Source organism: Calonectris borealis, unplaced genomic scaffold (assembly GCF_964195595.1).
Source record: "Calonectris borealis unplaced genomic scaffold, bCalBor7.hap1.2 HAP1_SCAFFOLD_58, whole genome shotgun sequence".
Classification (NCBI taxonomy): Eukaryota; Metazoa; Chordata; class Aves; order Procellariiformes; family Procellariidae; genus Calonectris; species Calonectris borealis.
The window spans coordinates 676,487-693,927 of NW_027441464.1; positions in this window are offsets into that span (position 1 = coordinate 676,487).

Sequence of the window (17,441 nt, forward strand, 5' to 3'; positions counted from 1 at the left end):
ACGAGCCCCTCCAAGTGACACAGCTTCGGGACTCCCTGGATGTCTTGCAGCTCTGCAGAATAATTTCTTCATTCAAAGTGTTGGGAGGAAATGTATTTTTGGAAATGGCTGTAGAAATCTATATTTCCATAGAGGGAGAGAAAGGGTCGTCGTCTTGCTTGGCCATGGCCATGTCCATGGCCTATGACAAAAATGAGAATTTATAGACCAACCTCAAAGTTCTGAAAATGAAGACTTCTCAACAGTCATTACACAGACCTCTTCTCTGTACATGTTTCAACTTTTGCCTAACATCTTCTTTCAGGGATTGATGCAGCTGCCAACACAGAGGTGGCCACTGCCTCCAAGATACATGGGGGTAGCTGAAGCCCTTCCGTGGGACAGGGAAATATGACCCAGGACCTACAGGAGCCTTTTGGAAGCAGGAGCTGGTGGCCAGGCAGAGAAGGCCAAGGCACCTCGGTTGAGACACCTCATTTCTCTCTCTTGACTAGAAAGGGACCTCTCAGCAGTTGCACTCGAGGTGTCCAACATTAGAGATCACTCTCATCCCTCTCTTCACCTGCAGTGAAGTCATATGTAATTTACCTGCAGGCAATGAAAACTGAGTGGGTCTAGATGCTGCAGAGTCTACTTGAAGATGCTCCTGTAAGCATTACAGGTTCAGATTTATGCCGATTTCCATGCTCAGAACAAAGCTTTTCATTCGCTTTGTCTCTTTGCTTCTCCCTGTGGCTCGAGGGAGTTTGTGACTCCAGTGTGTGACTGACGGGGTGCAAAGAGCAAATATGGGCAGAGTCAGGGGCAGGGAGTGCTTTGAGGTGTCTTGGGATGTGTGCTGGAGACAATAATGTGTTTTCCACTGGTGTATGGTCATCCACAGTGGGAAGTGGACTTCGGTGGAGGTAACATGGACTTGATATACAGCTGAGGAATGTCTTTTGGGTTTTTAATGAGCTGTGCTTGACTTTGGTTCTGCTTGTTGGCAATTAAGAAACACCTTTCTGTGCCCAGTACCCTAGGAATGGGGATTCTTCCCTCATGGGTGTCTCAGGGCTTTTCTGGGGGCAGTGAGATGCGAGGGTTTGCGGTGCTGAGTGCAGGTCAGCGGTAGTGCACAGCCAGAGGCAGTGATTCTCTTCCTCTGCTCAGCACAAGTTAGACCACATCCAGAACACTTGACCAGGTTTTGGTGCCCCACAATGCCAGAGAGACATTGGCCAAGTGGAGCCAGTTCAGTGGAAGGCCAGCAAGATGGTCAGGGCTAGAGCACTTGCCTTGTTAGGAGGGGCTGAGGGAGCTGCGCTTGTTCCAACTGGAGAATGGAGGGCTTTTGGGGGAGGAGGTAACAGCCTTGCACTGCCTACGGTGCGCTTCCCAAGAAGACACTGTAGTGCAAGACGCAAGGGCAAGAGGCAATGAGCCTCCTTGTTCCTGGGGAAGAAGAGAGGGTCAGGCTTGATACAGGAAGAAACTTTTGACACATGAGGACAGTCGGATATGGGAAGACATTTTCCAGAGAGTGTGCGCTGCCTCCATCCCTGGAAGTTTCAAAGACCCACAGGGATAAAGCCCTGAGCAATCTGGTGTGACCTTGCTTTGAGTAAAAATGTAGGCATCTTACAAGATCACTCCCAGGCTGAATGAAACTTTCGTTCCTTCCCCTTTATGTCATCAACATTAGGGAAATCACTCGGGTTCCCTCTGATGTGGAAATAATTCACACTGGGTGCAGGGCTGCATCACAGGAACCCCACACAGCCCTGATGACATCCTTTTCCTCGCCTTTCATTCCCTGCTTCCCTTTTCCCCACTCTACAGTTCTTCACTATTATCCCCCTCACACCCTCCCAAAACAAGAGCCTCCCCTGTTGTCCTGGCTCTGGCTGGGCTGGAGTTAATTTTCTCCATAGCAGCCCGTGTGGTGCTGTGCTGTGGATTTAGGACCAAACCAGTGTTGATAACACAGCGGTGTTGTAGCTATTGGTGAGCAGAGCTTACACAGCGTCAAGGCTTTCTCTGTTTCTCACACCGCTCCACCAGCGAGTAGGCTGGGGGGTGCAGAAGAAATTGGGAGGGGCTACAAGCAGGAGAGCTGACCCCAGCTGAGCAAAGGGTCATTCTGTACCATATGATGTCATGCTCAGCAATAAAAAACTCAGGGAAAGGAAGAGGAAGGGGAAATATTTGAGTTTATGGCATTTGTCTTCCCAAGTAACCGTCACGCATGATAAAGCCCTGCTTTCCTGGGAATGGCTGAACATCTGCCTGCAAGTAGTGGGAAGGAGTGAATTCATTCCTCATTTGCTTTGCCTGCCTGGGCAGCTTTGCTTTACTTGTGAAAATGTCTTTCTCTCAACCAATGAGTTTTTTCCCTTTTGCCCTTCTCATTCTCTCCCCGATCTTGCTGTTGGGGGCAGTGAGCAAGGACGGGGCAGGGGCTGAGGTGCTGGCTGGGGTTTACCTACCACACCAGTTAATCCTTTCCCCATTGGCCATGCTTTTCTTATGTTGTACCCTCCTTTGGTGTTTCTGAGATGGTTGCTGGGGTGTTTTCTACCTTGGGCAGCAAATCCATGAAATAAGTGCCCCCTTTCATTACCTGTAGCATTGTGCAATTGCTCGCGTTGCTGTCTTGATAGAGGACCAGGCATCTGCCCACGTACTGAAACATCTTAGCCTGGGCCTTTCAGTGTTGCCCAAGGAAAAGGGATTCAGCTGAGTCCGAGGGCGAGAATTCAATCACTGGCACCCAAGAACTTCACCTTTATCAATTTCCTGTCTTCCCAAAGCCTGAACAAGGGATGGCAAAAAAGGATGAAATGAGAGGGGTCATCACAGGTCTGTCAGTCCATACACAGCTGAGTTTTGTCCTAATAGGTCAGGTTTAATTCAGGTTAATTTTGCTACCAAGCGTGATTTTTGGAAAGTGTTCAGATATTGTGTGCTTCTCTTTTTGAGGGCTAAAGACTGTCTAGAAAGCATCACCAAAGATATATAGCCGTACTGTAGCCATCTGTGGAGAACAGGTGAATTTGACTCATGAAGATTATGAATTAAGGAGTGCAACACCTCCAAATAAGGTGAGGGAACTGAGGAGGGGACACAGGGAGACACTGGCATCTGTCTTCTCATGCCCCCAGCACCTCAAGGAGATAAAATCTGGGGTGAAAATAACCCATCATTTGTGTTGTAGTATGCCATAGTGGTATGATACCGTAGCTGTATGATGTCATAGTTGTACTGCAGCAGAAGCCACCCAAAAGAATGGGGGATGAACCTCCTAAGGAACGGGACAAGCGCAGTGGCGATCCAACCTGATCTGGTTTCAGCGCCCAACAGTGCAACACAAGCATCTTGCCTGTCCTGATTGACCATCACAACCCCTGGAGCCCAAGTCGAGGACTGAATGAACTGAATGGACATTTGAGTGGGCATGGCCATCACCTGGTTTTTTACTGATCTACTCATCCACCCATCCCAACAGCAATGTCCTAACGTGGAGACAAGGATATGGTGGGGAATGGTGTTGAAAGCCCTCAAGAACTCCAGGTAAATGAAACCCACCACTCCTCCCGTACCAGGAAATGCAGTCCTTCCACCTCAGAAAGCAATGAGGATGGTCAGGCATGATCTGCCCTGGGTTCATCCAGTCACCTTCTCTTTCGGACTCACAGAAATGGAATCCAAAAGACATGCTCTCTGACACACTCCTCACCAAAGTGAGGCTGAGCAGCCTCTGGATCCCCAGCTCGTCTTCTGCGCCTTGTGGAAAGATGCACACAGCATACTTTTTCCAGGTTGTTGGGAAGTTTCCCTGATCTCCATGAACTTGCAAAGACAATACAGAGTGACCTGGCTGTGACATCAGCTGGCTGTCTCAGCACCCTTGGATGCAGCCCCACCAGTTCTGTGGACTGTTAACATCTGAGCTTGCTCCAGTAACCCCTGACTTGATCCACAGCCACTGCTGGTTTTTCTCCTCCAGAGTCCTGCTTCAAGACACAAAGGCCACAAAGAGGACAAAGAGTACCTCCCTCCGCTCTCTTACAGCTGCTGCACTCTGGTTTTTATCCTTTCTTCAGTGGTATCACAGAGGTGCTACTAGAATTGCTTATTGGCTCAGCTTTGGGCAGTGGCTGGTCCATTTTGGAGCCAGCTGAAATTGGATTTATCCGACATGGAGTCAGCTCTTGAGCGCTTCTCACCTAAGCCCCCCTGCAGCCACCCTCACCACTGCCAAAACCTTCCCATGTAAACTCAATGCACAGGGTCGTTAAAGTCCCCAGTAAGACGTGAGGTCATTGGACCCAACACTTCCTCAGGCTGGTTAAATAAGACTTCGTCCCCTTCCTCTCCCTGCTTATAGGTTCTTTCTGTCAGAGCAGAGATGTGCTGGACCTCAGCCGCGGCACCAGGGCCGAGCTCAGATGTGTAACCAAGAAAGCTGGTACCAAGTGCCCAAGCTCCCACGCAAGCAGAAGCTTTGCTTCAGAGCATGCTGGGGTGGCTGGCAGGTGGCAACGTAAAGAGGAAATGAGGTGTCCCTAGGGAGAGCAAACCCTGCTGTCCTCAGGAGCAGAGAGAAGCAGGGCTGGACTGTGCAGCCCTGGCAGGAGAGGGCTTTGCTGCCTGTGGTGTCTCTGCAGCCCCGGAGGGCCTGTGCTGGAGGTGAAGGTGATCTCCAGGAAGGACAAGGTGCTGTTGAAAGGTGTCCTTGGCTGGACAGGAACACTGTGAAAATCATTGGTCTGTTCCTTGGTTGCCTCATCAAAGGGATGACTAAAGGATTGAGAGAAGCACTGCCTTTACTGGGTAGATATGGTACAGGACTCGCTTCACTGCAGTTCCATGAACGAAAGCACTGAACGTGTCTGGTTCTGCTGGGGTCGGTTACATGCTCTGAATGGGGACGGTGTTCCTGCAGGTCTTGTGCTGTCCCTGCTGGCTGCACGTGCTTGTGCTGGAGAGCCCTGGCATCTCAGGTAGCACCATAGGATGTAGGTAACCTTTAAATTGAGCAGCTGCCCTGAAGTAGGTTAGGCATTGTGGGGGTGTGGAGGAGAAACCTGCCATAACTGTCAATGGAGATGTGGTAAACACAGCTGATGGAGAAGAGAGCGAGACTTAGCTCTCCAATGGCAATGACCTCATCTGTGCAGAGGAATACCTCTATAGGCTGCCCTGGACATAACGACCAGGTTTCATTGTCCTAAATGTCAGCATCTGCTGTCACTTCAGCTGGCCAAAGGAATGCCCCACCGGCTTCCAAAATGATGACCGCAGGCGCTGCCCTGTCCCTCTGAATTGCTCCATCCGAGCTTACAGCGACCTGCATGTGTCTTGGACCACCTCTGGCACCTCAGATGTCACCTGTGGTTTGCATGGGCAGAGGAGGTACAGGAGATTCCTACCTTTCCCTGGCTGGGTGTCCTGTCTCATAGTAGGACAAGGAGAGGTGATTCTTCGACCTAACTCTGTCTCTGATAGGTGAAATGCCCCTGCTGGAAAGAAGTGTCCCTGCCCAGTGGAGGGAGAAAACATGAGTGATGACTTCAGCTTGTTCCACAGTCGGTTCACCAGGGACATCCCTGAGGGAGCCCCGAGGAGGCAGAGCAAGTGGTGCCTTGGGCTGGTCCTCTGCTGCTGAGCTGGGCTGGGCTCGGGGGATGGAGGGAGCTCATGGCAAGTGGGCAGCGCTGCAGAGAGACAGCTCTGCCCAGGAGCAGGGCTGGGGGCACTGCCTGCAGGCACCGAGGGGAGAGGAGCGAGGCAGAGAGAGGTTAGAGGCAGTCTGGGCTGGGAGGATGCTGAGAATGAACGGGAGGAGAAACCTTCACAGCCCTTGACACGGTAAGTCTCCGGGTGCAGGGCAAAGAAGCTGCAGTGCCTGGAGAGATCTCCAAAAGCTGGCACATGCCACAGCCTGTGGGACATTTCAGGAGGTCTCTCCCACCTTCTCTGGTGTGGAGGAGGAGGACATGGTGCAGAGCAGGGCTTCCCTGCTGCACGGTCAGAGGGACAGGGCATGAGGGCTGCCTTCTGCTGGGGGGGACTGCAGGGGTGTGCAGGCAGGGGTGCCCAGGGCTGTCCTTGCGAGCAGGGTCCCTGCACCCCAGGGGCTGTGTGCTGGGGCAGGGACTCTGCCGCCTGCCAGGGTCAGCACTCAGCCTGCCCGGGGAGCTCCCCACGGCGCTGTGGGGAGAAGCTGTGGGTGGAAGGAGCGAGCCCCAGCAGGGCAGGGTCCTTCTGCTGTCGAGAGGCTGCTGCCTGGGTCAGCCCTGCTCACAGCTCCAGCTCAGCCCCGGGCATTTCCAAGGGGACTTTTCAAGATGGAGTTCCCTGAAAGGGAAGGTGTCTGTCTTTGGAGGTTTCTCCTCTTGGTTGGCTGGATGGGCAGTGGGACATTTCCAAGGGCACTTTTCAATTGGAAGGTCAAAGGAGGGATCACTGTTTGGATAAGGAGCTTTCCTGCGTCTGTGTGTTCAGTTTCTAGCTCTGGGGGCTACAGATAGCACCAGCATCCCCTTTCCAGTCTCATCGGGGTTGTGGGACCTGCTCTTTACCCCCTGCGCACATGGAGAGGCTGCAGGGCAGCGCTGGGCACCCAGGGGCTGAGATGGGGTCTGTGAGCACTGGCAGGGAAGAGCCGTGGGGCCAGAGCAAGAGCTCCTGGCAGGGACAGCTCCAGGCAGGAGAGATGGGCAGGAAAGGAAGGACCTGCTAATGGAAGCCCTGTTGCAGTGGAGATATGGGCACCTCCCGGCCACCCCTGCAGTGCAGATGCCTTCCCTCAGCAACCCCCTTCATTTCTCCACCCAGCACAGCCCTCGGCCCTCCCGGCCATGGGGTCTAGGCTGGGAGTCACCTCTCTGTCCAGCAGACCAGCAGAAGAGGCCAAGGGCATCCCTCCTGCCACATCCCCAGTTCCCACTGACCAGCAATCGGGCTGGGGGCAACTGTCCTGCATTATCACTGCCTGGGAGGTGGCTGCACAGCTGGGTGAGGGGAACGCTGTCCTGAGTGCCCGGCTGCCTCGGCCCTTGCCTCGCTCAGCCAGACCCTCGCTGTCTTTTTCCTTCTTGCTCCACTTGCCTGTTTTAACGTTATCTTGTTCTTGCTGCCAGACTGCCTGGGGATGGGAATTTCAGCTGCAGAGTCACACCCTGATCTTGTTCGTCCATTCGTGCGGGCATGTCGATGGGAACAAGTGTCCCAGCTTTCCTCTAACCCGAGGGGCTGTGGGCAACGCAGCCTGTGGGGCTGGGGAGTGAGTCAATTGTCTCTTCCTGAGCTGCCAACATTGGGACACTTGGCTATCTCCTTGGGGTGTCCTTCCAAGCTGTGAGCTGCCTGCCAGCATGCAAAGCTGTCCCATAGCACCCTTGTGTTCTCTGAAAGCCCCACGGAGAAACGCAGAGACTCTCTGGCTGAGGAGATGCTGTGGGGTTGGTGAAATGAGCCACGAGTGTCCTGGGCTAGAAGTGGGGTGCTGAGACCTTGAGAAAGGGTGAGACATTTCGTGCTCTGCACTGGATCCCTCTGCTCTCAGCAGTGTCTGGTTGCATGACAGAACATAAGAATGTGATCGCCCTCCATCTCAGAAAGGTGCAAGCCCAAGGCGGCTGGGAACAAGACCGGGGGACAGACCAGCTCCCCTCACTGCGCTCTGAGCCACAGGCAATCCTCTTGCCTCGCAGGACTCACTCTGTTCTCCTGGAGTGCAGCAGAAATGCTGAGGGTTCCTGACATCCAAGAACACTTCCCAGGGGAGATGGGGGGAGCTGTCAAAACCCCCAAGCCTCTCACAGTGCCTTCTGCCACCTCAGCTCCTCAGCACGGGGAGTGCAGATGCTCACAGGCCCTTCTGCGTTAGGAGCGGTTCCATCTGACCAAGTCAAACGCCAGCACTGGCCCCTGCCCCCACCCTTCCCAGGAACCCACTGCTGCAGAGCAGGGCTGACTCCTCGGCAGCCAGCGGGCAGAGGCCCTGCTCCTCACGTCACATTCAGCCAGCACCCACCAGAGCTCCAGCCCTGGAGCTGAGGAAGGATTCCTGGAAAATGCAAAGGGGGGGTGTGCAGCAGGGGCAGGGGCTGTGGGAAATGGCTTTGGTTTTGCTCAGAGAAGTCTCCCCTAACTTCTTGTGTTTTCCTCCTCCAACAGGTCCCCGTGCTCAGAGGGACCAAATGTCCAATGGCAGCTCCATCACCCACTTCCTCCTCCTGGCGTTCGCAGACACACGGGAGCTGCAGCTCTTGCACTTCTGGCTCTTCCTGGGCATCTACCTGGCTGCCCTCCTGGGCAACGGCCTCATCATCACCGCCATAGCCTGCGACCACCGCCTGCACACCCCCATGTACTTCTTCCTCCTCAACCTCTCCCTCCTCGACCTGGGCTCCATCTCCACCACTCTCCCCAAAGCCATGGCCAATTCCCTCTGGGATACCAGGGATATCTCCTACTCAGGATGTGCTGTACAGGTTTTCCTGTTACTCTTTTTTGTTTCTGCAGAGTATTTTCTTCTCACCGTCATGGCTTATGACCGCTACGTTGCCATCTGCCAACCCTTGCACTACGGGACCCTCCTGGGCAGCAGAGCTTGTGTCCACATGGCAGCAGGTGCCTGGGGCGGTGGGTTTCTCCATGCTGTGCTGCACACGGCCAATACATTTTCACTACCCCTCTGCCACGGCAATGCTGTGGACCAATTCTTCTGTGAAATCCCCCAGATCCTCAAGCTCTCCTGCTCAGAGGCCTACCTCAGGGAGGTTGAGCTTGTCACATTTAGTGTTTTTCTATTTTTGGGGTGTTTTGTTTTCATCGTGGTGTCCTACGTGGAGATCTTCAGGGCCGTGCTGAGGATCCCCTCTGAGCAGGGACAGCACAAAGCCTTTTCCACGTGCCTCCCTCACCTGGCCGTCGTCTCCCTATTTCTCAGTACTGTCATGTTTGCCCACCTGAAGCCCCCCTCCATCTCCTCCCCATCCCTGGATCTGGTGGTGGCAGTGCTGTACATTGTGGTGCCTCCAGCAGTGAACCCCCTCATCTACAGCGTGAGGAACAAGGAGCTCAAGGAGGCCCTGTGGAAACTATTTGAAGACGCATTACTGCAGTGTCAATAAGGTGTCCATCATCCTCAGGAAAAGCTCAGATGCTCTTTTGATCATATGTGTCTTGTTTTTGTCTTTGTTTATTATACTTCATATATTACTTTCACTTAAAAAATGCTATTGTTATCCACACCCACCAGTGTTTTCGGACACGAAAGACCTCATGTACATATAGAGCAAGGCTCCCTGTGCAGGTAAAGGAGCTGGGAATAAAGAATGCAGCAGAAAATTTTTTGTCTCTGCTCCCATCTCTTCCATCTCCTCTGGAGCTGGGGGTGCAGCCCCAGCACATAGGAGGGCTCAAGGAGCCACGAGCCCCCCTGCCACATGGAGGAGCAGGCACTTGTGGACCTCGGGGCTGCCCCTCGCTGCCTCAGTGGACACATCCTTGCTGCCACCTTCACATGGGGCTGCTGCTTCCCTGGAGCCATGGCCATGGACGACAGCAGGACCTGGTCTTTCCAGAGCAGCACTGCCAGCTCAGGGTCCTGTGGAGAGCACGGGGTGGGAACCAAGACAGGCTGGCCAGGCCAGCATGGACATGCTCACATGGGGCAAGGGACATCCAGGGAGAAGAGCAAGGGAGCATTTCTGTGCCTGCAGGGAGGAATCCCTGAGAAAGAGAAAGGTCTTTCTGCAGGCACCCACTCGGGGCAGGCTGCTCTGTCCCCTGACCAGGACTCTGGTGCTGGCCTGGGGAGAGGGGCTGGCACTGAGCTCCAGAGGCAGCCTGGGGTGGGGATCTCCTGCACCCAAGACCAGGAGCTCTTCGGTTTCACTGACCTCCATTTCCTCATGGCATGGTGAGCCTCCAGGCCTGGGGCTGATGGGGAGGCTGAGCTCCCTGTGTGCCCCCCAGCAGCTGCTGTGCCCCTCAGAGGGGCTGGGGCCGTGGGGTGAGTGCCCAGAGCTCTGCAGCACCCTGCGGTGGGCACTGCCGTGGGACCAGCCCAGGCTGGGCTGCTCTGCGGGGCTGGGCTGGGGAGAGGGCCGGGGAGATGGGAAGAGCTGGGAAGGGTCTGGGCTGGGCTGGGAAGTGCCCGGGAGAGGACAACACCGATGTTAGCTGAGCTGTGTGACCATGCAGGGCAGGGCCATGCTCCAGTGGGTGTGTGGTGTAGAGCCCGGTCTCCTGGCAGGGAACTGAGACAGGCGGGTGCAGGAGAGAGGAGGCTGCTCTGTGCCCTTGGTGGCATGGACAGAGCGAGAAGGTGCCCCAGGGCATTTATCACACCCCCACCCCAGCCTCTTCCCTTGGCCATTTCCAGCACTGGCCACTCATCCCAGTTTAGGGGTGTTTTTGCTCTGTGGCCATCTCCTCCCTCCTGTTGGCCTTGGTACCTGGGTTGGGGGAAGAGCCAGCCCTGCCCCAGGCTCTCTTCTTGCCCAGACCTGGCAGAGCCCAGAGTGGGGCTCTCTGCAAAGCCTTGTGTGGGCCACGGCTGGGGCTGGGCACTGGTGGGCTGCAAAAGAAGGAGGGCTGGTGGGGATGGACCCTGAGGTCTGGCACGGGGACTTGTGGTGGGGAACGTTTCCCCACCCCAAACGTACCCTGTGCTGTGCTGTGTCTGCTGAGGGGGATGTGGGGGCACGTGCTGGGCAGTGGGGCTGCACTGGCTCAGGCACAGGTGGGAGCTCCAGCACAGCCATCAGAAGGTGGAAGCAAGGACAGGCTATGCAGGGGGGATTCAGGAACATGACCTGAGCATGCGGGGATGTGTTTAGGAAAGCCAGAACTCACCTGGAGCTGATGGGGGCTGCAGGCAACATCAAGAGCAAAATGAAAGGTTCAGTCACTGGCTTGCAGTAAAAGGCTTGTCGTGGTTTAACCTGGCAGGCAGCCAATACCAGGCAGCCCCTCACCCACTCCCCCCCAGCGGGACGGGGAGCGAATCGGAAGGGTAAAAGTGAGAAAAAGTCGTGGGTTGAGATAAAGACAGTTTAATAGAACAGAAAAGGGAAAATAACAATAACAATAACAATAACAATAACAATAATAATAATAATAACAATAATAACGACGATGATGATGATAGAATATACAAAATGATTGATGCACAATGCAATTGCTCACCACCCGCACTGACCGATAACCAGGTAGCGATCGCTACTTCCTGGATCACGCCTACCCTTCATATACTGAGCATGACGTCACATGGTATGGAATACCCCATTGGCCAGCTGGGCTGGCTGTCCTGATTATGTTCCCTCCCATCTTGTGTGCCTAGCTCAGTCAGTAGGCACGGGAGCTGTCCTTGGGCTAGGAGGGCACTTAGCAACAACTGAAAACATCTCTGTGTTATCAACATTCTCCTCATACTAAATCCAAAACACAGCACTAGGAAGAAATTTAACCCTATCCCAGCCGAAACCAGGACAGTATCCACCCCTTATTCTATACCATTTACGTCGTGCTTAGGTCTCACATCTTTTTTTAATACATTTCAATTAACCACCCTATCTTTCTTTATATATACACACACGTATATATATATGCACGCACAGATATCATTCCCTTAGCCTGTGGGCCATCCCTCTAAAATGTCCATTGAGTCCATTTAGTCCATGACTTTGAGCTCCATCTGTCATAACAGTCTTTCAGGGCTGGAGAGATGGTGTGTGGTGTTGGCCTGTTGCATCCTGAAGCCAGTTGTCATTTCGGTACTGCTGCGCTCGTCCAGTTCTATCATCGTTGCACTTTGCTCGGTTTCATTGGAGTTAGCTCATTCTTCACTAATCTGGGTGATTTTTACTGCTACACCATTGATAGCAACCATAGAAATAATGATATACAATATCATATAACAATTAACATCATGCAATTCAGTTCATTGGCTATTTTCACCCAAAATCAAATCCCCTTGAGGTACACACCGGACTTCCCCATCCTTTTGCATCACCCACCAAGTGCACCCAGGTCCTTGAGCAAAAGCAATCCCACAGATGGGTTTTCCCTTGCCAGAGGCAGGAGTAACCCAGACTGTCTTCCCCAGCATATTTCTTATGTGCACGACAGGGACTTTATCTCCATCTACAGTACGTAAGAGTCTTGATTGGGCAGGGCCAGCTCGATTGGCAGATCCCCTGGTGTTGACTGACCAGGTGGCTTTTGCTAAATGTGTGTCCCAATGCTTGTATGTCCCACCACCCATTGCCCTCAGTGTTGTCTTTAGCAGCCCGTTGTATCGTTCGATTTTCCCGGAGGCTGGTGCGTGGTAGGGGATGTGATAGACCCACTCAATGCCATGCTCTTTGGCCCAGGTGTCTATGAGGGTGTTTCGGAAATGAGTCCCGTTGTCTGACTCAATTCTTTCTGGGGTGCCGTGTCGCCACAGGACTTGCTTTTCAAGGCCCAGGATGGTGTTCCGGGCAGTGGCATGGGACATGGGATCTGTTTCCAGCCATCCGGTGGTTACTTCCACCATGGTGAGCACATAGCGCTTGCCGTGGCGGGTTTGTGGGAGTGTGATATAACCAATCTGCCAGGCCTCCCCATATTTGTATTTCAACCATCGTCCTCCATACCAAAGAGGCTTTACTCGCTTGGCTTGTTTGATTGCAGCGCACGTTTCACATTCGTGGATAACCTGTGCAATAGCGTCCATGGTTAAGTCCACCCCTCGATCATGAGCCCATCTATATGTTGTGTCTCTTTCTTGATGGCCTGAGATGTCATGGGCCCACCGAGCTATAAATAATTCACCCTTATGTTGCCAGTTCCAATCCACCTGAGCCACTTCAATCTTAGCAGCCTGGTCCACCTGCTGGTTGTTCTGATGTTCTTCACTGGTCCAACTCTTGGGTACGTGAGCATCTACATGACGTACTTTTACAGTCAGGTTCTCTACCCGGGCAGCAATATCTTGACACAATGTGGCAGCCCAGATGGGTTTACCTCTGCGCTGCCAGTTGTTCTTCTTCCACTGCTGCAACAACCCCCACAGGGCATTTGCCACCATCCATGAGTCAGTGTAGAGATAAAGTACTGGCCATTTTTCTCGTTCAGCAACGTCGATTTGGTGTTTTACTTTTGGGGGACTTCACCTTGGAGGGTGTTTCACCTTCTGAGTCTCCATTCATTCCAAGCCCAGGGCCCGGGGTGAGTCCCCATCCTCTCCCCTCCTCACCCCTCCAAAGTCATTTCCAGAGACTCTGGTATGTGCCATCAGTCTTGTCATACATGAAGAAACCTGAGAAGCTAATGGGAGCTCATGGACCATCTCCCCTGCCATTGGACACCAAGAAGAGAGCTCTCAAATCCAGACCATTTGGACCCGTGGAACCTAATGGTACCATGAGCTTAACACCCAAAACATTGAGAACACAGGGAGAACAGATTTTTGAAAAGAACAATTCCTTGGACATTTTCGTGGAAGCAACTTTGGAGGAGGAGCCCAGCCTTCAGGCACTGCACCTGGGAGATCCCCATTTATTGAAGAGCTGCTGTTCGACAGGCCACATCTGACACAGTGTTGGGCAAGAGTCAGACACAACAAAATCAAACCTCAAGACAAGGATTATAAACCCAGAAAATTATATATAAGCAGGATTATTACAAGAGAAAAAATCAGACTCGTGTCCTAAGATAAACTGGGGAATGTGCAGAGAAGGGGAGGCAGGTTATTGTCGGTGAAACAGCGTCCACTGGGCCAGTTTCCTTAGGGCCTCCTTGAGCTCCTGGTTCCTCAAGCTGTAGATGAGGGGGTTCACTGCTGGAGGCACCACTGAGTAGAGAAATGATACCACCAGATTTAGAACTGGGGAGGAGATGGAGGGGGGCTTCAGGTAGGCAAACATGACAGTACTGACAAAGAGGGAGACCACGGCCAGGTGAGGGAGGCACGTGGAAAAGGCTTTGTGCTGTCCCTGCTCAGAGGGGATCCTCAGCACGGCCCTGAAGATCTCCACATAGGACACCACAATGAAAACAAAACACCCAAATCCTAAACAGACACTAACCGCAATAAGCCCAACCTCCCTGAGGTAGGAGTGTGAGCAGGAGAGCTTGAGGATCTGGGGGATTTCACAGAAGAACTGGTCCACAGCATTGCCGTGGCAGAGGGGTAGTGACAATGTATTGGCCGTGTGCAGGAGAGCAGTGAGAAACCCACTGGCCCAGGCAGCTGCTGCCATGTGGACACAAGCTCTGCTGCCCAGGAGGGTCCCGTAGTGCAGGGGTTGGCAGATGGCAACGTAGCGGTCGTAGGCCATGACAGTGAGAAGACAATACTCTGCTGTGATCCAGAAGAGAAAAAAAAAGAGCTGGGCAGCACATCCTGCGTAGGAGATGTCCCTGGTGTCCCAGAGGGAATTGGCCATGGCTTTGGGGAGAGTGGTGGAGATGGAGCCCAGGTCGAGGAGGGAGAGGTTGAGGAGGAAGAAGTACATGGGGGTGTGCAGGCGGTGGTCGCAGGCTATGGCGGTGATGATGAGGCCGTTGCCCAGGAGGGCAGCCAGGTAGATGCCCAGGAAGAGCCAGAAGTGCAAGAGCTGCAGCTCCCGCGTGTCTGCGAAGGCCAGGAGGCGGAACTGGGTGATGGAGCTGCCGTTGGACATTTGCTTCTACTCAGCATGGAGCACTGTCCAAAAAGAAAAAGACACTGACAAGTTAGGGTAGACTTCGTTGAGCAAAGTCAAAGCGCTTTCTCCTACACCCACCCCTCCGCTACACACCACTCCCTTTTCCTTTTCGAGGAGACCTTCCTTAGCTGCGGGGCTGGAGCTCTGGTGGGTGCTGGCTGAATGTGGCGTGAGGAGCAGGGCCTCTGCCCGCTGGCTGCCGAGGAGTCAGCCCTGCTCTGCAGCAGTGGGATCCTGGGAAGGGTGGGGGCAGGGGCCAGTGCTGGCGTTTGACTTGGTCAGATGGAACCGCTCCTAACGCAGAAGGGCCTGTCAGCACCTGCACTCCCCGTGCTGAGGAGCTGAGGTGGCAGAAGGCACTTTGAGAGGGTTTTCTGCTGCACTCACGAGAACAGAGTGAGTCCTGCGAGACAAGAGGATTGCCTGCGGATTAGGGCGGAGTCAGGGGATCTGGTCTGTCCCTCCGTCTTGTTCCCAGCTGCCCTGGCCTTGCACCTTTCTGAGATGGAGGGTGATTACACTCCCGTGTTGCCCTGAAAAGAACCAGACTGCTGAGAGCAGAGGGATCCACTGCAGACCATGAAATGACTCACCCTTTCTCAAAGCCTCAGCACCCCACTTCTAGCCAAGGACACACATTGCTCATAGCATACCCCGGAAGCAATAGACAGCTTGGATGGACACCCCAAGGAGAGAGCCAAGCATGCTAACCATGGCAGCTTATTAAGGGAGAGTCAGCTCATCCCCAGCCTCACAGACTGCATTGCCCAGAGCTGCACAGGTTAGAGGAAAGCTGGGACACCTCCTTGCTGTGGACACATCTGCATAGGAGGACCCACAAGGTCTGTGCCTGACTCTGCAGCTGAAACTGCCATTCCCAGGAGCCTGTCAGCAATACCAAGAGCATCTGAGCAAGGCAAGGAGAGAGACAGATGGGCACTGAGGGGAGCCTTTCCCTTACCCAGCTCTGCACACCCCTCCCAGACAACAGCAATGCAGGACAGTCGCCCTCAGGCCCTGCTCAGCAGGAAATGGGCACGTGGTCGGAGAGATGCGCTTCATCTCTTCTGCTGGTCTGCTGGACGAGGAGGTGACTAACGGCCTAGAGCCCAGGGGCTAAGGGCTGTGCTGGGTGGGAGAGGAGACAAGAGGGGTGTTGCCCAGGGAAGGAGTCTGCACTGCAGGGCATGGCTGGCAGGTGCCCGTATCTCCCCTGCAACAGGGTTTCCAGCAGTATTTCCCTCCCTCCCTGCTCATGTCTCTGCTGCCTGGAGCTGCCTCCCCAGCTGGGAGCTGTTTCTTTGGCCCCATGGTTCTTCCCTGCCAGTGCTCACAGACCCCATCCCAGTCCCCGTCTGCACAGCTCTGCCCTGCAGCCACGCTGTGTGTGCAGGGCTCAAAGAACAGGTCACACAAACCCTGAGAAAAATGCAAAGGTGGTGCTGGTTTTATCTGCAGGCTGGTAGGGGGTGAAGGTACTTGCTGAGGTTCCTAGTAAACCTCAGCGTGACGGTTTAAGAGTCTCAGACCCTGCTCTAACCTGCATTGGTCTCCATTCCAACCAAGCTGAGCCAGAGAAAAGTGGAAGCGCAGGTTCAGGAAAGCACAGACTCCAGCAGGAAACCCCTGCCCTGAACGTACTCATGAAAAGTCCCCTCAGAAATGACCTGGGCATGAGCCGGAGCTGTGAGCAGCCGTGATCCAAGCAGCACCCTCTGGACAGCAGAAGGACCCTGCCCTGCTGGGGCTCGCTCCTTCCACCCACAGCTTCTCCCCACAGCGCCGTGGGGAGCTCCCCGGGCAGGCTGAGTGCTGACCCTGGCAGGCGGCAGAGTCCCTGCCCCAGCACACAGCCCCTGGGGTGCAGGGACCCTGCTCGCAAGGACAGCCCTGGGCACCCCTGCCTGCACACCCCTGCAGTCCCCCCCAGCAGAAGGCAGCCCTCATGCCCTGTCCCTCTGACCGTGCAGCAGGGAAGCCCTGCTCTGCACCATGTCCTCCTCCTCCACACCAGAGAAGGTGGGAGAGACCTCCGGAAATGCCCCACAGGCTGTGGCATGTGCCAGCTTTTGGAGATCTCTCCAGGCACTGCAGCTTCTTTGCCCTGCACCCGGAGACTTACCGTGTCAAGGGCTGTGAAGGTTTCTCCTCCCGTTCATTCTCAGCATCCTCCCAGCCCAGACTGCCTCTAACCTCTCTCTGCCTCGCTCCTCTCCCCTCGGTGCCTGCAGGCAGTGCCCCCAGCCCTGCTCCTGGGCAGAGCTGTCTCTCTGCAGCACTGCCCGCTTGCCATGAGCTCCCTCCATCCCAGGAGCCCAGCCCAGCTCAGCAGCAGAGGACCAGCCCAAGGCACCCTTGCTCTGCCCCCTCGGGGCTCCCTCCACGTATCCCTGCGCCTCCAGGGAACCTGCTGGGAACAGCCTGAAGCTATCACTGATGGTCCCTCCCTCAGCTGCGGAGAGACACTTCTTTCCAGCAGGGGCATTTCTCCCATCTGAAGAAGAGTCAGCTCCAAGAATCACCTTTTCATTGGCCCATCTGTAGACAGGGCACCCTGACAGGGACAGGGAACGACCTCATTTAGCAGTGCCAAGGGAAGGGATTCAGCCCCCATTCCATGGTTGTGGCCCTGGGGCTAGAAGTGGGCTCAGCTGCCCCCCACGCACAGCACAAGCCCACAGGAGGTGGGATTCCTCTGGCCTCAGCTCAGGTGTGCACACAGCAGACACCTGCATGTCAGCTCCTTCT